The following is a 24,063-nucleotide window of genomic DNA, read 5'->3' as shown; positions in this document are numbered from 1 at the left end:
ATTTCGCAAGTGATCTTGTTTTTCTGCCTTAAACTTTCAACACTTTTCCAGTTACGCCTACTTTACAGGTCCGTTTATGATGGATACGTTGTTTATGACTGTGCCCTGGTTATTACCCCGCTCCCTCTCCCTACAAATCCTACAGCGTATACGCAGCACCACGTTCATGAAAAACATTTCTGCTATTTCGATATATTGTGATGGATTCACTCTAAAGGCAGTGCAGCAACGTTTAGTGCCGTTGCTCTTCATTTTACATGATGTAAATATACAGCTCAACATTCACGCAGACCGTAGGACATGAAGACACGCACAAGCGCTGAACTCGCAACAACTTTTTATTGAAAACCTAACAAAATATGTATGGAAAACTTATCATAGTGCAAGAATACAATAAAAGCATTGAAAACGCATGCACAACAACAGAAAATCTACATGTTGAGCATGCCACATCGTTGAGCGTGGTCACACAACCAGCACATTCGCAATTTGTTACAATACTGTATTTCGTTCTGTTAACTCGATTGATGTACGGCTGATGCATCTGTCTTCTGTTTTCCGACTGTGAGAAGCTTCGATGATCAAGCGGTTTATCCTGTATTTATTTCTCGCAATGACGTTAGTCTCACTCATGTACGACACAAACCGCATGCATGGCAGTACAGGTTAAGAAAAGTCGATTTGTTATTATTTTTTCTAGTTTCCCTTTCCTTTATTGCGAGAAATAACCAATTTTCTAATTGACCTATGTACGTAGCACCGTCCGCACGAGAAGGGCAGACTATGTACAACGACTGTATTACATTCTCCTGACTGACTTGCTCTTGGCAGTGCAAGCTCCTTTGCCAACCTTGCCTCGAACAGGTGGGCAGTTATTACTTAAGTGACGCCGCCCGCGTACAACAGAACACCGACGTCATAGAGAGTGCAAATACATTTTAGGTAATGCGAATTTCGATGCATGATTGGTATTGCGGCTAATCTTCATTTTAGCTGCGGTTAACTATCAAGGTAACATTATTTCTAATGTGATGGCTATGTTATGCCTCCCTAACAATATCTTATGTGGACTCTTCGCTTTCTTTCAACGCAGAATGTGCACCACTGTGAAATGTATATTATTTCCATGCAATAATTTTGCGTGCTAAGCGCTTTCATTAGGTGTTCCCTTCTCGCGTTTGTGGGTCATACTACATTGCTACAAAAAGACTGCATTGGGACTTGCTGTCCTTTAGCATCCATGATCTGCGACGTTTTGCGGAATATGTTCTGGCAAAAATTTTTGTAAATGAGGTGTCCTCGGTGTGGTACTTTCTTGAACGCTTGAAGACACGCTTGATCAGAAGTGGCTATGTTGGATGAGTTCCAAACTCGCAGGTCGTATCTGTTGATATCACCTGTGAAAGAAAAATGGGAAGGTATAAAGCTAGGGTTTTATGCAGCTTTTCCGTACAGCCATTTTGCACTGAGACAATCGAGCTTATTCTCTTGCTAGGTACTGGCAAAAAATCGGTAGATCAAGTTATTCAGCGCCGTTTCAGGTGACTACTAGTTACCATAATCGATACCATCTGACACATCGCTTTACGTTGTTGTCTGGGGTGCCATCCGATGCTTTTTGTGTGGTACCACCTCACAAGATGTATCTTGATCCTTCACTGGTTGAGGTGAAAAAAATATCTGCATGCTAGTCTCAGCGCACATCTATTATGTTGTAGCGGCAGCGACATCGGCATGATCGGCGATACCAGAGCGTCGGTGTCAAGCCCCGAGAGCAAAGAGCGCCCAAGCTGGCGCGGTGGCATGAGGCCACGAAATAGAGAGAAGTGATTTATTCTCATAACCTAAAGGACGTCTTGTCACATCTCTGCCTCGCATGAGTTTCACAAGGTAATCACTTATGTGATGCATCGAAACCTTGTCGTGTGTTTGCACTTTTCGCGCTCCCACGCTCCTAATGAAAAAGTTGGCATTAGCAAGGGGTCATTGAACGAATATCACATAAATTTCCTAGGCGTTGTTGTGCCATTATTTGGGATGGTCTTTCACTTTCTTTGTGACATCCATTTCCAATACTTTTCACGCCAGTATGGGCGACTGAATATGTACCCGAATATACAACTTGAAAATTGAGAAGGCAGACCATTAGATAAGTGCAACTGGGAATGTGCGAATGCGTACGTTCAAGAATATACAACTTGGACAACAGAATATGTGCAGCTGCTGTGAGGCAGTAGGTATGTGCAAGAATATTCAACATTAGTTACTGAATATGTACAAAAGCGCATGGCGCACTATGTATGTGCCCAATTGCACAAGTTGGGCCATTGCGTATAGAAAATTGGGCATGTAGGCCTATGCATGTTATCATTCCTATTGAAACTTTAAGAATGGGTATGGGTCAATGTTGAAGTGCCGTGATGAGAAAAATCAGGAGAGACGGTCTCACGATGGCTGTCGCTGGCAATGCGCTTAACAGTGCATCAGTCAAGAGACACACCATATTGCGAACGTCGACACGCCTTATGGAAAAGACATGTAATGCTCTGTCGGGCTTCCCTATGAAAACTCTGCACCATTTAGCAACGCCGCAGCGAAGCGTGTGAGTAGCGTCCGAAATGCTCACGCGCATGTGCATGCGTTGAGATACGCATAATGCGTCCGCCGAGCTCATCTCTCGCGCTTTGACTGGATGAATGGATGCATTGCGCGTCACCTTTGAATTGAGGTGGGGGGTTGTGCCACCAAGTTTTCGTTATTATTTTGCCTAATGCCTTACATCTCTTTACGAACAAAGACACGCGGAAAAAAAGACTTCCGAGCATCAAACTTTCTTAACCAGTATTGGAAATTTTATTTGTTCGCCCGCGTCGTTTATGGCCTCCATATTTTTTTACCACCAAACCTCCGATCGCCTCTTACTAGTGCCTGTTCTGGATATGTTTACGTCCCCTTCCTAACCATGAACCTGTATTCAAGGAGGCCAGGAGAGCCTAAACCGACGCTGGGTAGATAGCTTCACATATTTGGCTCCATCATTTCCGTAACTTTTCAGTAGGTAGCACATACTTATTCTTCGTGACTGTACCTCGCTTTAGAGGCACGCGTTTTAAGCCATCCTGATGTCGCTTCGAAAAGTAAGGAGCTTCTTTTTGACGTATCGTAAATTGTTTTCTTCATGATTTTGTTCTTTTACTCTTAGGAAGTTACTCAAAGTAGCTTTCTCTTGCATTGGCGCCACACATGAGATTCCCTGGGTGTTCTGCTCATCGTTCGTCATCGTTCGCACGCAATTTACACCATTGTGCCATACCGGCTGGACCCATCTGAATGCCTGCCGATCGCGGAAGCTAACAGGCACGCCGAGGAATGTCGCCAGCTGGTGCTCCGATTCACCTCGGGCGACCAGAACCGCCAAAAAGCCGTTCACGATGCCCAGAACTCGACTCCCACTTTTCTCCTGGGCGCTCTCCTCTGGTTATTAGTGCCACACCGCACACCTAGGCTCGCTTCAAAACTCCTTCCAAAGTACGACGGGCCATACCGCGTTCTGGAGCGAACATCACCCGTTGATTACCTGGTTTAGCCGGTAACGCCGCCATCCGCCATGCGACGTCGTAACCGCGAAATCTTTCAAGTTCAGCGTCTCAAGCCGTACTACCCTTCTACCGTCCTTCCAGAAAACTATGTCGCCAGGATGGCTCCTTTGTTTCCGCGGGTCCATTGTAAGGAAGGTAACGAACGGGCGCACAGAGTCAGCAACATCGGCAGCATCAAGCGCGCAGCAGAGGCTAGAGCTCGTGAACTGCTCGGTGCATCCTAGAACCGGTGGTCTCTACGAACCCCAATAAATCTCCTTTATAGTATGTATGTATGTATGTATGTATGTATGTATGTATGTATGTATGTATGTATGTATGTATGTATGTATGTATGTATGTATGTATGTATGTATGTATGTATGTATGTATGTATGTATGTATGTATGTATGTATGTATGTATGTATGTATGTATGTATGTATGTATGTATACATCTATATATGTACGTCGGCATCATCAACCTATTTTATGTACACTACAAGTCGTAGGCCTCTCCCTGCGTTCTGCAATTACCCCTGCCCTTCGCCAACCGACTCCATCTAGCGCCTGCAAATTTCCTAATTTCATCGCCCCACGTAATCTTCTGTCATCCTCAAATGCGCTTCCCTTCCCTTGGCACCCATTCTTTATCCCCAATGATACACCGCTTATCTAACCTACGAATTACATGACGTGCCCTGCTGTGTTTTTTTTCGTAAATGTCTCAAGGAAGTTCTGTCACGCCTTCACGCCTTCCAGACTCTCATGAGCCAGCTACAACGTTTGAGCGATTCTTCGCCCGGCCATACCCTCTTAAGACATGTAGGTAACAGGCCGCGCTCACATATTTATGCAGCTCTGAACACGCTTCGAGTATTAGGATTGCGCTGCTAGAGACAGAGCGAGAAGGTAGACCCACGTGGACATTTCAGCATATTGCATGCAACCTAAATGTACCCTGATTGTAGTGAAAGAGCTGCATTCGAGCTGCAGGAATCAAGTCCGCAGTTGTGCAACATTTGAACACGAATTATCCAAATCACCTGTAGGTATACACAGATGGCTCTGCAAAAATCGAAAGAGACCACTGCGCAGTGGCTTTCGGTATTCGCCTTCTGAGATATGCTTCATCTTGCCGTCTGAACTGTATAGCTTCGTCGACATTTGCGGAAGTTGTGGAAACAGCTGCTGCTCTGAGCAAACTACAGAACGTGGTTGCTTCTTACTGATTCAAAAGGCTGTGTTGCAACCACTCTAGTGTGATCTATTCTCCATTATGTTCGACACCAGAAATGATTCTGAAATAATAAATAATTGTCTCGCCGAACATGAACCCCGCGCGAGACGTCTTCGATTCACCATGGCACTTGGCCGAACCTACCCTGCCAGGCCACTGCTACCTTGCTCGCTAAGAACCCATGCCCTTGTTGCATAGCCACTTGATGTGGATGGCAGAATCGGCATCACGTTATGTTGTTATTAGTTGGGTGGTAATATCACTGCGCATTAGACATCGGGGCGAGATAGAATAGTCATAAATGGAAATACGCTATTTCGCAAGCTAATGCTTGCATCATTGCCACAAAGTAATTCCTTTGTGTTTATGTTATCCTTATGAGGTTTTCAAAGGGTCTCTAAACGATGAAGTGCGTAAAGCCCGGCTGCCACAACGTAAATAGTTGAGACCTTGAGAAAGTAATTTAGAATATGTCATTATTTGTTTTATATATATCAGTTATAAATATACATTGCGCGATAATGTACAAAATGCTGAAAAACACTCAATTAGAAGCAGCGGCCACCGATTGGCGCTCCCGTAGTGTGGAGCAGGCGTTGACAAAAAGATCACACCACGTGTATTGTGTGTTTATCGATATGCCGCGTGTGCGTGTGACGGAAAGTCAGCACATGCCAATACAAAATGTATAAACAGCTGGTAAGTACGAGTACTGTACAAAGAATATTTGTGTACGAAAAAGGAAGTATCTACATAGCGACCATCCAGTTTGGCATAAAATCTTGCAGAAGGCAAAAAAAGAACACATAAAAGCAGGCGCGGACGCAATTAAGGTGGTTAGATTAGGAAATGATTGCAAACAGCGCCAGATAGAAACAGCGCCATTGCCTGTTTCTTTCTCACATCTTAAAATTTTCTACCGTTCCCGCTCTAGGAATAACAGTTCTCAAAATTCCCGGATTGCTTCCTTTCAGTCCTTTGTTATATTTAATGTTGTGCAACTTATATTTTGCGCAGTTGTTATTTGTTGGTGTAGATAGAGTGTGCCTCGGTAAATATTTTTTTCTTCTCTAAGGGTCGGCATCATTAGGCAATCACAAGGCAGAACGAGGTATGTGATTGGACAGCACTCAAGACAAAGAGACGCATTTGGGCGCATTCGCTCGCACGGCGGACGAGAAAAGAAGAGATAGAAGCAAAACAGGCGTTCTGACGGACGGCAGGTTGTATGCTTCTTTCTCTACATGTCATACATACCTATAACCACGGCTTCTTTGACGTGCTCTTAGAGCACTGCTTGAAAAAGAACTGGAGGGAACAGAAACAGGCACAGGGAACTCGCTTCTAGCAGAATGTAGCAAAGGTCGTGCAGCATGGAAATCCTTGGTAATGCCTTAAAATACACCAGGCGATGAATTTACAGACTCCAAGCATGTGCCCGCTTCGCGCGCCGTACGGCCGACTGCGAAGGCGCTATCAGTTAGTTGGTTATTAATTAATTAATTAACTAATTAATTAATTAGTCACACAAGCGCGTTCATCTAATACTGCTAGTTTCAAATAAATTGTTGCGTTTCACGCATAAACGCCACGATATGTATATGAGGAGTGTCATAACCGAAGACTCAGGATTTAATTTCACCATCTCGTAGTCTTCACCATGCACCCAATGCATGGTAAATAGGAGATTCTGCATTTCAGTCACTTCGAAATGCAGCCTCCACTAACGGAATTTGACCCCAGTCCCCCGCTCAGAAGCGTAACACGGGAGGTAATACTGCATGCCACGCGCTGCAATTCCAGCTCCCTTGCCAACGTGCTTCGCTTGAGGATTCGCACCCTGCACGATATTTCGGTACCGCCCTGCATAGAAAAACTCTACGTGAAATACAACACGCGCGCCTTTAATATGGGTCATCTCCAAGCTAGTTCTGAGTTTTCCTTCCAACTGATAGGCCTGCGCTCACGATTAGGGGGTTAGGCTCGGAAAATGAAGAAAAAAATTGGAGGACGCTTAAGCTTCACCTTCAAGAGTGGAACGCGACAGCATTCCCGTCGACCCGCCAAGGGGTGTAAGACAATGGGCTACGGCGCAGCGACTACGCGCCCCGCATCGGACGCGGTGAGCGTCGAGCAACGCAGCGTTCGGCGCGGCAACGAAATGTGCGCCTGAGCAAGCGACGCACGCCTGAGCCGTAGAAACAGCTCGTTTCTAAGGCAACACCGCATTCACTAGAGGCGTTTTTGTACCGCTTCGAAGCATCGAACTCGTGGCTCAGTGGTAGCGCCTCCGTCTCACACTCCGGAGACCCTGGTTCGATTCCCACCCAGCCCATCTTGCAAGTTGTTTTTTTATTCATGAAGTGCTTGCTGGGATTTATCGCTCACGACCAACGCCGCCGACACCGATGCCAACGACACCGGATTTTCTGCGACACGAGCTCCTTAACGCTATCGCGTTAAAATTGCAGCAAAACGCGCCTGATGATGCCTCTCCACGGTAATGCAATAGCGTTGACTATGGCGACTCGACGTATTCCCACCGTAAAAAGGAATTGTATATGAGGCGTGTACTGCAGCGGGATCCCTCTATTTCGTCTTCCTTGCGATGCCCTGCGTCATCTTGCGCCGAAACCACCAAGTGTGCGCGTGGCCCCATAAATGCATGGCGCGTCGGTGCGTGCGAACGCTCGGAAACGCGTCATGCGGGAAAGGGGCTCGTCTCTCGCGGGTCTTTCTGCACACGATGTGCAATCTAGTAACGCTGCTTGTAAGTGCGCGTGTGGCCTCCCAGACGAGAAACCTGGCGTGCCGGTTCCAGCGAACTCGATGGCACGTAGTCGGTGACCCAAGTAGCGAGATGCTCAATGCAAAGTGGCACAGACCCTATGCAATAATTTCGCAGCTGGGTAAAACGTTACGTTTAAAGGCGTTCTTTGAAAACTGTCGCACACCCAGTTCAGTTGTGGCGCAGCCTGATAATGCATCAGGTTCCTGTGCATGGGAAGCCTTGTGTCGTGGGTGGAACTTAGGAGGTACATTGAAGGCCAGCACGTGCCGAATGCCAGATACCCAGTGCTTCAAGTGTGCGTGAAATTTTCGGACTACAGTACCTACTCAGTCCCGCAACTTACAGTTTCCCATGTCGGGCAGAAAGAGGTTCGTTGAAGAGCGACGCGTATGTACAGTTAGTGACCCAAGCTGGTCCAATGTCTGGTTTGAAACCCTGCTACCTCATCACGGCAGTCCGATGCGCTATTCATTTGAGTACAAACTGCCGATCGCTCTAGGTATACGAGGAAACGGCTACACACGAACATGCTTGTATATAGACAGAAACAAACATAGTTACACATTATTATCGATCCTCTAGAAAGTGCGTGAAGTACCCTAAATATAGTAACGCTATGAAAATGCAGAATGTCCGAAGAGTTTGAGCGCTATAGAACGAAGCTTTGTGTTAAGCGCATAGAGCTTAGAAACACAAATTCGTTTGTTAGATATCCGCACAGAGTAACATGTAAGGCTTCTCAGACGTTGTAAAGAAGCTAATGCAATACTGGTGCTGCTGCTGCGGATGTTCGAAGGTGAGAGTTCTGCTTCTTCTTTTTTCCCTACCCTCGCATGGCCAGCACTGCCGCTGCCGCGGCTGGATGTATGGGTGTTATGAGCGTCTCCCTTAGAACGGGGCGGTGAGTTGCGCCTCCAAGCCCTTGCTAGAACAGCACCATCTGGTGAGGTGCAGAAACCCAGCGGAATGCGCAGCGTGCGTCCTTTGCTGTTCTTAGTTGGCCTATTAGGCAAGAGAACCGCCAGGCCGCTGCACCAATGGTCACAAAACCCGGCGAGCTTTGCAAAGAATTAAAATGGATGCGTGTTTATAAACAGATACGAGGTGTCTGCTTGAACTATAATGTCTAAGCAATAAGAAAACAATATCCATGTGTTCTTGAATTCATTGGGGTAGGAGACTACCCTCACGCTTCAAGTGACATGCGCGCTTCTGCGTACTATTGCCGATGTTGCCACTTATCGTCATTATAAGACGCCCACTTTGCGTGGAGTAGACACTCCTGCATATTGAATAAAATATGTCGAGGGTGCAAACGCTTCATGGTCGCATTGGCGTTGATACGCAATGTTGAATTGACGGGAAATGTCCCACTGTTTGGCACGCCACCAGATGTCAGCGAAGTATGAAATTAGTAATAGATATGCACGAGCGTAGGCAAAGCATGGTTTATACGTGGTCACTTCACGGTTAGTTGAAATAGCAGCAATCATTCAATTGGGTGCGTGAGCAAGAAATGTTTCGTACCTAGCCTACTTTTTATGACCTATATTCTGCCTTGATGTATGGTATACCACATTTTAAGTGCCACGATATTCAATGTAAAACGTCAATTAAAAGAAGAAGCAATCATCCGAGCAAATTCACGCGCAATATATGAAATTGCATTGGTAGCAAGATTCTAAAATAATAGAAAAATCGACACTTACCAATAAAGGAAGACATTGACATGACGTGAATCACCGCACATTTGTTGACCTTATCGAAAAATTCAATTTCTTCTTTAACTTTAAGCGTACTTCCTGAAACATAAGGAACGAGTGAATAATGATTAAGAAACCAAACGCTGCAAGGATTACAATATCAACTGTTATGCATGAAAAAGTACAAAGTGCATACGTTGTGTGTCTTTATTTACTCGAATGCAGTGTGACTTCCACAGTAAATCATCTGTTCTTCGATTTACGTACTGAAATACGATGATATGGTGCTATGAAATCCCTGAAAACTGATTTGCTAGATTTCCCTCTTGGATGTCCTGAAGCCTCGTAAGTGAGCAAATCTCTAAAATGGTCAAAAACTGAAGATTGCTCACGGAGTGCCCTGTGCGACATGTTCTGGCAAGTGTTTACTGATACGTAAATAGCGAAATGGGTGTAATATTGTAACACCTTGGTTGAGGCGAAAAGAAGCCTCCCCTTGGGTGCCTCAGCCTCGGCTGGTCCCTAACAACGTCAGTACCTGTTAGAGCGTCGCGTATTTGAAGGTAAATCTGGCGAGGACGTGGATGTGGCTCACACACTACATACGGGTGAGCAACTATTACCATTGAAATGCGGTAACTCAGCTATCAAACGTTGTGTTTTTCTGAAGGGACCCGGCGCTTGTGTGGTTTGGCAAGCATGAAGACACTCTCAGGATGTGGGATCGCTTCGGGCTCGAAATGAAGGAGCGTATTTGGGACTCAGTTGCGAAGACGAATGAGGCTGAACAAACGCTGCTGCAAAGAGCCCTAGTCCCAGGCGAGACGTCCATGACGTATATTGAAGCTTTATTGAAGCTCTGCAAGATAATCAACCCTCGCATGTTAGAGGAAGATAGGGCCGGCCACCTCTTAAGAGGAATTTGCGAGGATGCATATCATTCCCTCATCCGCAAAGACAATCTTGGTATAGTAGGTGACATCGTGCGGCATCGTGGTACATTCGCGACTTTGAATATGCGGTCTATCTCTCCTAAATTTCGTCAGTTACCGAATTTGACTACCGTTGCAAGCGTTGATGTCTACACTCTTTGATCTCGCGTCTAGAATACCGGGTATTATACGGGAAGAGCTCACTCGGCACGCGCATTCGACAGCTTATGATGCTGCGCCAATTCAGGGCCCCTCTTATCATGATTCTATCGCTGCAACTGGCGTCGAGAACTACAACTACAGTTCTCGCTCGCCACCGAGGCCGCAGCTTAATCACTAGCCAGATTCGAAGTACGAAAACCGCTTCAGCTATCCTCGACAGTAGCCCGTGACACACTAGGAGCTGTGTGAAGATGTGAAGAACATTGCATATAAAAAAAATCTTGCTTGTTATAGCTGTGGTGCTACCGGCCACATAGCCCAGTTCTGTCGTGGACGTGGGGAAACGTCACGATATGATCCGCCTTCACCTTTTTTTCGCGCTGTCAACGGTCACGACAACGATACCTGGCCCGCGTATTCCAGGAGCACCTCACGACCAGCTCATCAGAACAATGGTTTTCCCGCTTCTTAGCCTAGTTTCACACCGGCGTCCGCTCGACTTCGCCGCTCGACTTCGCCGCTCGACTTCGCCGCTCGCCTTCACCGCGACAGCGGCTCGCATCACTGCCACCACCGGGAACCTAGCCGGCATGACCAACGTGAAATTTCCCTGCTAGTTACGACGCTTAAGCACAAAATACACGTGTGTAGTATTCAACGTGTGGAGTATAGAGTATTCAAAACGGCTTTAGTGGACACTGGTGCGACCATTTCTGTTATGACTCCTTCCTTGAAAGATCGCATTGGCCGCAAAGGTATGTTTCCTTGGCACTAATACACAATATTTCGTGGTGTTGCCGCGGTAATATTTTATCATCTCGCGTTCGTGTCTATAACGTCCTGATGCTCGAGCAGGCTGGCACCTGCCATCGGAAGGGGCACAACACCTGCCTACTCTTCTGAAGGGAGGTGACAGCAACAGAGAAATGGAAGATATGAAGGAGGGGAGGAAACAGGAAAGGAAGAGCAATAGGACATATCTAAAGGCTAAAGTAGAACACAGTACAGATAACACAATAGGGCCGCTCACTGAAGGTAACGCTGCTACAGAATGTTGAATGTTCACGCTACAAACGTGAACCTAAGTTAAATACCCCTGACACACGGGCACCGTAAAGTTATTTAGGTAAAGGGACATCTACCGGAAAGGCGTGCAAGTGCAGTGACACACGACAAAGGAGTATCTCCTTTACGGCAAAGTTCCTTTGCGGGAAAGGAGATCGCGCAACTACTTTTCGAGTGGAAAAGGAGTTACTGTCGCACACGGCGTGCAGAAGCCGTCAATAGAAGGAAACCTGCGACACAACTACGGTGCCCATGGGTATTTTTTTACCTTGCGAAAATTTTGTAATTGTTAGTGGTGATACAGTTTGTCGAATAGTGAAAATTTCCTCTAGCTATACTCTAAAACGCTCGCATAACGTCGCCAGTGCCGCCATGTTGAATTCCGGCAGTGTCATCGTCGTTTGCTGCGCGCATGTGGTGTGTTCACGTCGCGAGATGGAGACTGCACAATCAGCGCCCGCAGGAAATACCCAGAAGAAACCACAGTTGTTGGAATAACATATTGAATAAAACGCGTTACGCCTGTGCGCACAAACGAAGGGAAGGCAAAGACGTGAAAAAGGACGACAGAAACGTGGGCATCACCAGAATAAACAGCACGCACAGCAAAACACCGGCTGCACATAGTTGCTGGACCAAGTTAAGTGGCTGCTAACAACGCAAAAACGCGAATAAACTCACAGACTTTGCACTGCAAATACAGTGCACGAATAGTAGAGGTGCGCCAGATTTTCTTTTTCAGTCTGGTCTTGTCCCATCTAATGTTTTATGACGTCCTACTATGCTGAAAGCGCCAACTTCCTGATCTTCCTCCATTATTCAATCTATTTTTCATAGCAGGTAACGCTAGCGAGATGCCGTGCGACTATGTATCACCATCGGGATTGGCCATGTTGCACCTAATCAGGCTGTAACACTGCTTCGTCACAGCAAAAAAATATTTTGACATGCTCTTATCGTCTTTCTATCGTAGTTGCAGTCGTCTTAGTTCTGCTGCCGTGCTAACGTGTCAAACAAATTTCTTTGCTTCAAAATAATGCGCTGCTTTCGAGAAACACGCCCCAAGAGGAGGTCCGAGAAGTAATGTCGCTCATAGATGGCCCTCAACACAAGATCGGTCTTTTGAGCTCTTCGGCTCTTCAGTTTTACTTTTCTGGACGAAATTGCTCGAAGCTGATTGTGCGGTAAACTTGGCAGCATATTTCTTTCATTTCTAGAAACGATTATGAAATCCTTGTATGGCTAAAGTATTCCGTAGGGATAAATTGCGTGACTATTTTGTTTAGAGGGCAATATATTCTGTTTCGCAGACTTGCTTGTCTAATTAGTAAATTAAAATTTCTGCGGGAAAAGTAAACCCAAAGGAAATAATTTTATTACTTCAGCTTCCTTAGTTTGAAGAATTGCGCACCCATACTGTATAAAGCCGAGTGCATCGCGGCCGTAGTCAGCCCACAATTTTCTTCTAGAATAAGTTTGTTTAAAGTAGCCTGATCTGTAAATACAGTGCAAATTTAGCATAGCTTCAGTGTGCTCTTGATAAAAATAAATGTTATTTTTCATTACCGAAAACGTGGACATACATGATATTCTTTTTATCCAAAACTCCAACCAGTTTCTGGTGTCCCCTGTAAAAGATGTACATTCAAGTCAGATCTGCGATTTAAACTGTTGTACAGTGACACAGTACCTGTGTTGATGCTTGTCAAGATAGTTGTGATTGAAAGTAATGTCTTTTTCGCTCATAGATTGCATTACGTCCGCTTGACACAAACATTCTCTGCTATCTGTGGTAAGATATGTCCATATGGGGTATTTTGTCCATATAAACTGAAAAAAAAATATGAAAACATTCTTCAAAGCTCAATAATATTTCATTTACAACGGGGGTGTTCGCCTAGCAGCACAACTTCTAGGTTGTAGCGGTGGGCTTAAACAGGTCAGTGCTATATCGAAACGGGGAAGCAAGCAATTCTTGTCGTCTTCTCTTTCACCAGCACTATGACTACTGCCCAGTGCCTTCAGCACAATCAATCAGCACCGAAAGCGTAGCCATCTTGGCTACATAAGGACAGGAGAACAGAGGGGGGTCATGGGAGACGTTGACATTGAGCCTGGAGACGATGACAATTTCCGGGCCGGGACGACGCTGGTCGGAAGGCGCTTCTATTGGCTCGATGAGGTAGTTGACCGCAGATGTTTCTTTCAGTACCCGATAAGGACATTGGTACTTGAAGGGCAGCTTGGAGGAAACGCCTGGAGGAGTAGAGGGCACCCACAACTAGACTATCGAGCCAGGAGCAAAGCACGTAGCAGTAGTAGATGAATCGGGGCGATGATGTTGGCGCCACTGGTCCTGGGATGTGAACGAACGAGCGCGCTGGCGACATTGTTCGGCATAAGCAGCTGCTCTAGAAGCAATGGTAAACTCAAAGTATCTGGCCTGTAAGGTAGAATCGTGTCCTTAGTGCATGAAGGTTCGTGTCCGTAAAGGAGGAAAAGAGGGGAGAACCCAGTGGTGCTTTGCGTGGCAGTACTATAAGCGTACGTGACGAAAGGCAGAATGCGATCCAAATTCTAGTGGCCACATGAAACATATATGGCCAACATGTCACCAAGGGTGCGGTTGAAACGTTCTGTCATCCCATTAGTTTGAGGATGATGTGCCATTGTGGCACTGTGAATGATACGGCACTTCTTTAACCATGCTGAAATGACGTCCGAGAGGAAAACGCGACCGCAGTCACTCATTAATTCTCGAGGTGCTCGATGGCGTAAAACCAGGTTTTGAAGGATAAACCTGGCGACGTCTTTTGCTGTGGCACATGCTGGGGCTGAAGTTTCAACGTACCGCGCGAGGTGGCCGATAGCAACAATAACCCAGTGGTTTCCGCTTGGAGTGTGGGAAGCGGTCTGTATAGGTCAATGCCGAAGTGGTGGAACGCGCGCGCGGAGCATGGTAAAGGTTGCAAGGGGCCGGTAGAATTTTGAGTTGGCGTCTTGCGTCGTTGATGTATGTGGCATGACCGGACATACTGGCGAACGAAACGGTACATACCGCGTTGGTAGTACCGAAGTTGGAGACGAGAGTATGTCTTTAATACACCAGCGTGGCCGCATTTTAGGTCATCGTGGAACGTGGCGCAGATATCAGAGTGGATGTGTCGGGGCATAACAAGCAACCACATGCGGCTGCTCGAATTGTAGTTGCGGTGGTAGAGCAGGTTCTTCCATATGATGAAATGCGTGGCTTGACGACGGAGCGTCCGAGTGATCGGCGCAGGCAACTGGCTAGACAGGAAGTCAGTACGTGAAATGATCCATGGGTGTCTGCGCTGCTCTGATGGCATATCCGAAATGTTGGGTCGAAGGCGCTGCAGTTGGAAATAGACTAGTGGACCAGACCAGAATGCAGCGGTGACCGGTATAGAGCATCTGCGTCTGAATGATTTCGGCCTGAGCGATAAACAACGAGGATGTCGTACTCTTTACGGCGCAATGCCCAACACGCGAGCCGACCAGTTCGATCTTTGAGTGGAGATAACCAGCATAGGGCTTGATGGTAGATCACAATGTCAAATGGACCCCGTACACACACGGACGAGAATTTCCGATAGCCCAAAAGATGGCCAGAGATTCCTTCTCAGGGACCTAGTAGTTCGCCTCAGCTTTGATAAGGGTGCGGCTGGCAAACGCGACGACGTACTCTTCGAAGCCATCCTTCCGTTGTGCAAGTATAGCGTGGAGCGCGACACCACTAGCGTGCGTATGGATCTCAGTTGGATCAGATGGATAGAAGTGTCGCAGTACTGGAGGAGAGGTGAGAACGCGTCGCAGTTCAATTGCGTCATCCCACGCCGGGACCAGGCTGATAGGTCAGAACTACCGCTGAGGAGCGGCGTCAAGGGGGCGATGTTAGTGGCAAAGTTACGGATGAAGCTTAGGAGATATGAGCACAGGCCGATGTAGCTCGTAGTTGGTTTAGGGAACTCGGATACGGCGCTAACTTTCGTTGGGTCCTTTGGGTCTTTTGAAACTACATGGCCGAGAATAGTAAGCGTGCGAGCGCGGAAGTGGCATTCCTTCAAATTTAGATACAGTCCTGTAGTGGAGAAGCACGCAAGGACTTGTTTGAGGAAGATGCGGTGCGACGCAAAGTCGGTGGAGAAAACCACAATGTCATCTAAATAACAGAAGCACGTTTTCCACTTCAGCCCTCGAAGAATGGTGTCCATCATTCGCTCGGAAGCAGCAGGCGCGTTGCAGACGCCGAACGACATGACAGTAAATACATATAGCCCATCAGGTGTTACAAAGGCTGTCTTTTCGCGATCAGCCTGTGCCATTGGCCCTTGTAGTACACGGAGCGCAGATCCAGCAAGGAAAAGAACTCCGCTCCCCGCAAACTGTCCAAGGCATCGTGGATGCGCGGCAGAGGATAGACATCTTTGCGCGTCAATTGGTTAAGGCGGCGATAGTCGACGCAGAAACGAATGAGGCCATCTTTTTTTTAACGAGGACAACCGGAGATGCGCAGGGACTGTGATGTGGCTGGATGATTGCACGCTTCAGCATGTCGTCAACGTGCAGCTCAATGATACGGCTTTCAACGCGCGACACACTATACGGAAGCTGGCGCAATGATGATTGTTGACTGGTGTCGATACGGCCCATGGATTGTTGGTCAATGTCAAATGAGGTAAGAAAACGTTAGAGGGGCTTGATTATTTCTTTAGGCTATGCAGGTGTGAGTTCAGCGTTGACGGTACGAGCGAAGACGTCTACAGGGGTATCAGTCGCGGCGAATGAAGTGACGGCACAAATCGGAAGTGATGCCGTATCAACAAACATGGTGGCCGGGAGACCGCAATCGGAAGTTTCAGAAGTACCCAGGCACTCGCCGCGGAGTAGGGATGATGGGCAGGCAGACACATTGCACGCGTAAAGGGCAGCAAAACCATCGCAAAAAGTGACGACAGGAAATGGAAGCAGAAAGTTCCGGCGGCGCGGCGAGTGGCCGACAGCGTAAACACAATGGATGAGTTCGCAGCAGAGTTACATGACACAGAGACCATAGCGGTGGAGAAAGTTGCGATATCGATGTCAGAGGCGGCAACAACTTTAGGAGAATAGCTGTCGTCAGGGTCAAAGCAGGGCACTGATAACATAACTTCGACACGAGTGCAGTCCATAAGAGCCTGATTGACAGGTAGAAACTTCCATCCAAGAATAATGTCGTGCGAGGAACGATAGGACGACAAATTCGAGAACATACATAACGCTTTGAATGATGGCCCGGGCTCTACATGACGCTGAAGGCTGAATGCGATGCGAGGTTGCCGTACGTAGAGAAAGAGAGGTAAGGGGAATGGTCACTTTGTTCAAATTGCGGCACAGCTTCCCACCAATAATAGAAGCAGCGGCTCCGGTGTCGATAATTGCATTTACGGTGACGCCGTCTACGCACAGTTCAATTTCGTTCGCCGGGGCAGTATGAGGGCTTGAAATGTTCGACGTAAACGCAGTTCTTTACTCTGGAACTGCGACTGTTACTTTTCCTCTCGGGCTGGGCTGGGCCGGCTATCCATTGTGGAAATGAATCGGCGACGCGGGGAAGGCGACCGGCGTGAATCGAAGGGGTGGCGACTGTATGACGAGTCTGAAGGAAAGTTAGATGGGTCATGACACGGAAGTAGAGCAGGCCTGTCGCTTGAGGCGCTCCGACTGTCAGGTAAATGGTGTCTGCGACGGCGGCAGAATCATGCTTCTTGGCCCGGAAAATGCCAGGAATAGCAAATTTGCCGGTTGTCAGCTGTACGCCACGGGTTGACGACAGAGGCTGCAGCGTCCGAGTAAGGGACCACAGGTGGTAGTCCAACACGCGACCTGTTGGTGTTAATGAAGGCGGAAGTAACTGAGGCACAGTTAATTGAGATAGAGGTAACTAAGGCACTCAAACATAGCACCTTCGATTGTTTTTAGGGTGTAGTTAATGAAGGCGATGTTAGAGTCAATTAGGGCACTTGAACCGACGACCGTATCTGGGAGTCTAATCCACGTCCTTTAATGTTAATAAAGGTGGAGGTAATTAGGGCACAGTTAAGATTGAGGTAATAAATGAACTCGTACCCACGATCTTGGACAGATGTGCCGAATTAGGAGGATCAGTGAGCAAATCAAGACGGATGACTAAGTGAATTAAGGGTAAGGTGTACGTCATGTCTCCATCTTTGACGCATCAGCACTTGAGCTTCCCCTTCAAGTAATGTTAGGGGTAACCTAAATGCCCTGTGTATTTTTGCTTATGGAAATGATAGTAGATATCGTAAACTATAGTACCGCTAACTAGGTAATAACTCTAATAACTCAAGCATTTCTTTGTGTCGTCAGTGATAATTGCAGGCGACGTTTGTGATCACATAAAAAATGAAGAAGACGAGACAAAGTACTGGCGCAAAGAAGCGCACGTGAAAATAGATGTGGCGAAGTGAGCTGCAAAAAGTAAGCAGTGCTTTTGGACACAAGGACAATAGACGTGTCAGCGCTGCGTGTCGGCATAAACGATCGGGTCTTGGTGCGCTGGTCTGGGTCCCTGCTCAGCAGCTGGCGTCACCGAAGTCCTTCCTGAGGTTTTGCGTTGGTGAGGCCCCTCGCGGCTACACCCAGGTCTAACGCTTGGTTTCCCATCAGCATGCCCGTCCCCGTCACGCAAACACTAACTGTCAGCGCTTCGTGGGCCAGGTCAGAGGTCATGCCGGGAAGAACATGGTACACTACATCGGTGACAGTCTTATGGTAATTTACCAGCCTATCGACGGTTACGTTCAAGAACAGCACGCTTTGTGCATAATATTCGTCGTGGTGGGTTTTCTAGAGGGATGTACTGATTTCTTGAGACAACGCCAAAGAAAAGCTTTCATAACAGTTCAGATTTAGGTCCAATGCTGTGATTTTATTCTTTGCCATTGTTGTTTGACACAATGTTTTGTGCGTGTTACGGCAAACACCTTGCTTCTGACTGTTCATTCTGCTAATAGAGGCGACGGAACAAGATTCGCCTGACACTGTGTCTTCGCAGGAAAATATGCCCTTTTTATTTATTTATTTATTTATTTATTTATTTATTCAAAGTACCCCCAAAGGCCCTCATTACGACGGTATTACATGGGGGGGGGGGGGTCAATCACCAGCACTGGTTATAGTTTGTACATACTAAAAACAAGAGAGGTTAACAGAAGTAATAATACAGTGAAACATAGGTAATATACAAGATAATTAGGTCACAATTATTACAGAGAAAACATTAGTACATATTAGGAGAACATAAGTGAACTGCGCTAAAAAACACCAACAAATATCGAGGAACACTGTAAAAGTCCCAAAAAAGAATAATAATACGATTAGTCGACAAGTCGTGAGCGAATTAAATGTTGAAACTTAGTCAAGTCTGGTTCCACGGCAATGACTGATGGTAAGGCGTTCCATTCAGCTATTGTGCGTGGCAGGAACGAAGATGCGTAATGGGATGACTGGTAATTAATGCGTTTGACTTTGTATGGATGGTCACGGCGTGGAAAAATAACTGTTGGTGACTGAAAGAAATCATCGTGAAGTGATGGATGGTGATAAAGCTTATGGAAAAGTGTTAGGCGAGAAATTTTACGGCGAAGTGCTAAGTTGTCCAAGTCAGCTTTATTCTTTAACGCGGTGAGGCTGGTGTAACGTGAATAATCTGAAAATATAAATCGCGCAGCACGGTTCTGCAAGGCTTCGATGTTACTTATGACATACGTTTGTTCGGGATCCCAGATGGCAGACGCGTATTCTAGTTTAGGACGGATTAATGTTGTGTATGCTAGTTTTTTAACATGCATTGGGGCTTCTTTTAAGTTATGTTTAATAAGTCCGAGAGAACGATTTGAATAGGCAAGGGTAAGGTTAATATGATTATTCCATGATAAGTTTGATTGAAGATTGATGCCAAGGTACTTGTAAGTAGTTGCGAGTTCCACAGGGTTGTTATCAAGGGAGTAGGTGGTTAGAATTCGTGGCCTATTGGTGAAAGACATGAGTTTAGTTTTGGAAATATTTAATGGCATTAACCAATTAGAACACCATGCACTTATTGCGTCCAGGTCAGTTTGTAGTAAGTGGCTATCGGTGTTACTTGTTACACATCGGTAAACTACACAATCGTCTGCAAATAGTCTGATTTTAGATGAAACGCAACTGGGTAAATCATTGATATAAATTAGAAAGAGTAAAGGACCAAGTACGCTGCCTTGTGGAACTCCAGACGTAACATCACCATAACATGAGTTGGAATTGTCAACTGATGTAAACTGAATTCTAGATGAGAGAAAATCGGTGATCCATGCAATTATAGTATGGTGAATGTTAAGCTGTGAAAGTTTAAGTACCAACCTATGGTGTGGAAAACGGTCAAATGCCTTAGAAAAATCTAAAAATATTGCGTCAACCTGGAACCCGGCGTCTATTAGTGCGTGTATGTCGTTAATAAATCCGGCAAGTTGTGTGTCGCACGAGTAGCCCTTGCGAAAACCGTGCTGATGCTTAAAAATAATGTTATTGTCTTCAAGGAAGTTGATTACTTGACTGTGTATGATATGTTCGAGTAATTTAGAAATAGTGCTGGTTAAGGAGATGGGACGATAATTAAGGGGAGAAGCACGATCACCTGATTTGAAAATGGGTATTATTTTAGCAATGCGCCAGTCATTAGGAATACCACCAGTTGATAGTGACTGGGAAAATAGAGCTGTTAACAGAGGACAAATACTATGCGATGTATTCTTTAAAATTTTATTGTTGAAACCTAGATGGTCGGCACTAGGTGACATTTTAAGATTAGTTAGTAGAGATAAAACACCAGCCTCACTGATGTCTACCTCATGCATTGTGATTCCCACTAATGTCTTTAAAGCTGGCAATGAGTTAATGTTTTCATGGGTGAAAATTGTTACAAACGTATCGTTAAGAAGTTGAGCGCAATCTGAATCGGTGATGGGAACACCAAAAGAATAAGTAAGAATGATGTCAGTGCGAATTGCAGGGTTCACCACACGCCAAAAGTGACGAGTATTACTTTTTAGCATGGATGGTAAATCACGAGAAAAAAAGTATTTGCGAGTGGATTTTAGTAATGCCTTATAAGCCTTTTCACATGCTTTGTGTTTATCATGAGCACTCGCTAGACCAGTCAGCTTAGCCTGCCTGTAAAGTCTTTTCTTTATGTTATTAAGCCGCCGAAGCTTGTTTGTAAACCATGGAGAACTGCTTTTGCAGGAAATGGATAACACAGGAATGTAGGTGTCAATGAGTGAACTGAGGGTGGCCTTAAACAGGACCCAGTTCTGTTCAATGGAACGGGAATGAAAATCATGCAGAAATTGACCTGAAAATGTTGTTAATTCATTGTTAATTGCGTCGAAATTGGCTTTACCGTAACACCTTATTTTCTTTTTGGTAATTATTCTTTTGCTCACGCAAAAGTTAATGCATCCAGTTATGACATCATGGTCAGCGATGCCTGCTTCATGAGTTATGTCGGATAATATATCAGGATTATTAGTTAAAATTAAGTCTAGTATATTGGCAGAAGTTTCAGTGGATCGTGTTGGTTGACTAATAAGTTCGGTTAATGAAAAGTCAAGACAAGTGCTGAGAAAGGTATGTGCGGCCGCATCCGTGGCCGATAGGGACAGCGTCGACCAATCTATATTTGGAAAATTGAAATCCCCAAATATGATAATCACCGACCTCGGAAAATGCGCGCACACCTCGCTCAACACTCGATGATACTCAACGGAAAACGCGGCAGACATGTCGGGTGGACGATGAAAAACGCCAATTATCGTACCAAATGCTGCACCCTTCAGGGAAATCCAAATACATTCCAGAAAAGAATCGATAATGATGGGTGCGGCGATGAATTCTTCCTTTATCGCGATGAGCACACCGCCCCCTCTACGCTGTTGCCTATCACATCGAAAAAACTTGAAAGTGGATTCACTCGTAAAGATGTTGTTATCGTGTATGGTGTTGTTAAGCCAGGTCTCGGTAAGTAACACTAAAGAAGCCTGGAATGAATCGATGAACGATGAGAGTGCAATACCATTAGCGATAACACTTCTAGCATTGGTGTATAAAAAGAGAAATTTGTTATCAGTGCTAGAGTGCAATTTTACGGGTGATCCAGTAGATGAAACTGAGCTTAATGAAACAAAGGAGGAGGAGCATCATTGATCCCTGCGCCGAGAAAGAAGAACAGCCTGGCCTTCATTGGTGTTCCACTCGTAAACTTCATTGTTTAAGTGCAGTTTGTTGAAAACCAGGCGCACTCGATCTCCGTCTTTCTTCATAGTTCTCGAGAACTGGAGAAGTCTCCGTCGCTTTTCGCGAACTGCTTCCGAGTAATCTCGCGAGATGCTGAAGTTAGTGTTCTTCAACTTATGGCCGCGGCTCAGAACCAATTCAACTTCCTTCTCATTGAAAAATTTGGCTATGGTAGGCCGCTTCTTCTCAGACGAAAAGCGGCCCACACAATGTGCTCTCGAAATCGACGTCACGGTAAGCCCAAGTTTTTCGGTACAGAAATTACTTACGAGTCGTTCTGACTCTTCCCAAGTTTCAGACCTCGCCGACTCTGTTAATCCATAAAAGAGAACGTTAGACCGCCTAGAGCGATTTTCGAGGTCGTCAATTTTTCTCCTGCACGCCTACGATACCGTTGTCACTGCTCGTGATGGACTGAGCACATGGGGCCGCTGCAACTTTCTGCTCTAGATCAAGGACACGCTTTGTCAGTTTTTCTAAATCATTCTTTAACTCAACGTGCATATGAAGCACCTTGTTCACAGATTCTTGCAGCGCAGAATTACTAGCTTCAACACGCAAGATGGAGCCAGCCACAAGGTCTAGCTTTTCCTCTTGAGCCTTGGTCATGGGTCCAGGGTTTAGCTCGACATCACCATCCAGAACAAGCAGGCACAACAGATACGATGCACAAGCGCGAACACTTTTCAAAACATGGGGTGGCCACAACACCGTTAAAGACATACATCATCGTCACGATAGGAATAAGCGTCGTAGTAGCTAACCTGTATAAACATCAGCGGTGAGCGTAGGATCGCAGTGCCAGTGCCGTGGCCCAGGGCGGCGTTGGAATGGCGCACTTTTGTACTGCCCGCTCAACTGATTCAGTCGCACGTTGCCAGACGGAAAAATCTGCGGCATCCAGAAGTGGCGGAGCATCCAGCAGAGGTGAAGTGGCAAAAAACGGTATTGATAGACCACAGTCCGTTGACGAAAGTGCGCCGAGCCAGGGGGAGCTTGTATCGCTGTGCCATTCACGGATGGGTGTCATCGGGACCGGTTGCATCGAAGAAACAGACCATGGCCGGCCCAGGAAAATCGGAAACAGGACCTGTACAAACATCAGCGGTGAGCGTAAGATCGCAGTGCCAGTGCCGTGGCCCAGGGCGGCGTTGGAATGCGCGCACTTGTGTACTGCCCGCTCAACTGATTCAGTCCCACGTTGCCAGACGGAAAAATCTGCGGCGTCCAGAAGTGGCGGAGCATCCAGCAGAGGTGAAGTGGCGAAAACCGGTATTGATAGACCGCAGTCCGTTGACGAAATTGCGCCGAGCCAGGGGGAGCTTCTATCGCTGTGCCATTCACGGATGGGTGTCATCGGGACCGGTTGCATCGAAGAAACAGACCATGGCCGGCCCAGGAAAATCGGCAACAGGACCTTTATAAACATCAGCGGTGAGCGTAGGATCGCAGTGCCAGTGCCGTGGCCCCAACGTCATTTGTCATTTTATCCCTTAAAGGGCCCCTCACCAGCTCTGATCATTTCGAGCTTACGAGCGCAGAGCATACATTGCGCGATAACATCGTGTCTACACATTATTACAGCGCTATGTGCCACTGAAAGATCTGAAATTTCAAACAGAGCAGCGTTTTTCCTGATGACATACTCGTGTGTCTGTGCCTACCTGCTCGTGTCTGCAGTTGGACGTCGCTCGTGGTCACACGTGACTTCGAAAATTATTCAAGACAACATATGTTATCTGTGCGATCAGTTGCTTGAATTGACGAATTGAAGTTTAGAGAAATAATAAAGCACACAAACGGAATGTCTACACGTTTCTCATTTTAATTCACACCAAAGCAAAAGAGACGTATGTCCGCTTCCTCTGCTTGTTGCCACGGTCGTGCAGTCACGTCCGCAGGTACCGAAACTACGCCATTTCTACCGTGACCCAGCGCGTGAGCACGTTCTGCCTCAGATATTGTGTACCACTGAATTATACCACTAGTCATCGTTCATTGTGCACAGCACACAAGATCGTGTGTTGTGCGGACAGTTCGCGAGACGTAATCAGCGTAAGTGCGTAGTGCCGCAAAAAAAAGCGAGGAGAAAAAAAAATGAAGACGAAGCCTGTGACGTATGCGCAACGCGATCCGCGAGGTCCGGTATCGGAGAACGCAGGCAAGGAATTTCGCTTGCTGAGGCTAGACGGGGCAAGTTGAGAGAGGGTGTTGCTTGGCAGTGGAGCCCGCCTGCT

General features: G+C 46.4%; 1 long non-coding RNA gene across 1 annotated transcript in view; it reads right to left on the bottom strand.

The window, feature by feature from the left end:
• Positions 1-320: 320 nt before the first annotated feature.
• LOC135898985 (uncharacterized) overlaps positions 321-24,063 on the bottom strand; it is a 30,249-nt gene continuing 6,506 nt past the window's right edge. Inside the window, exons 2-5 of the long non-coding RNA XR_010563473.2 lie at positions 13,161-13,300; positions 13,037-13,098; positions 9,318-9,410; positions 321-1,397 (exon numbers count right to left, since the gene is read on the bottom strand). This is a non-coding gene — a long non-coding RNA (uncharacterized lncRNA). The remainder of the gene's footprint in view (positions 1,398-9,317; positions 9,411-13,036; positions 13,099-13,160; positions 13,301-24,063) is intronic.

The sequence above is a fragment of the Dermacentor albipictus genome, chromosome 7 (assembly GCF_038994185.2).
Source record: "Dermacentor albipictus isolate Rhodes 1998 colony chromosome 7, USDA_Dalb.pri_finalv2, whole genome shotgun sequence".
NCBI classification, from domain to species: Eukaryota; Metazoa; Arthropoda; class Arachnida; order Ixodida; family Ixodidae; genus Dermacentor; species Dermacentor albipictus.
Note: the sequence above shows the minus strand (reverse complement) of the source record. Positions and strands in the feature narration are given on the sequence as shown.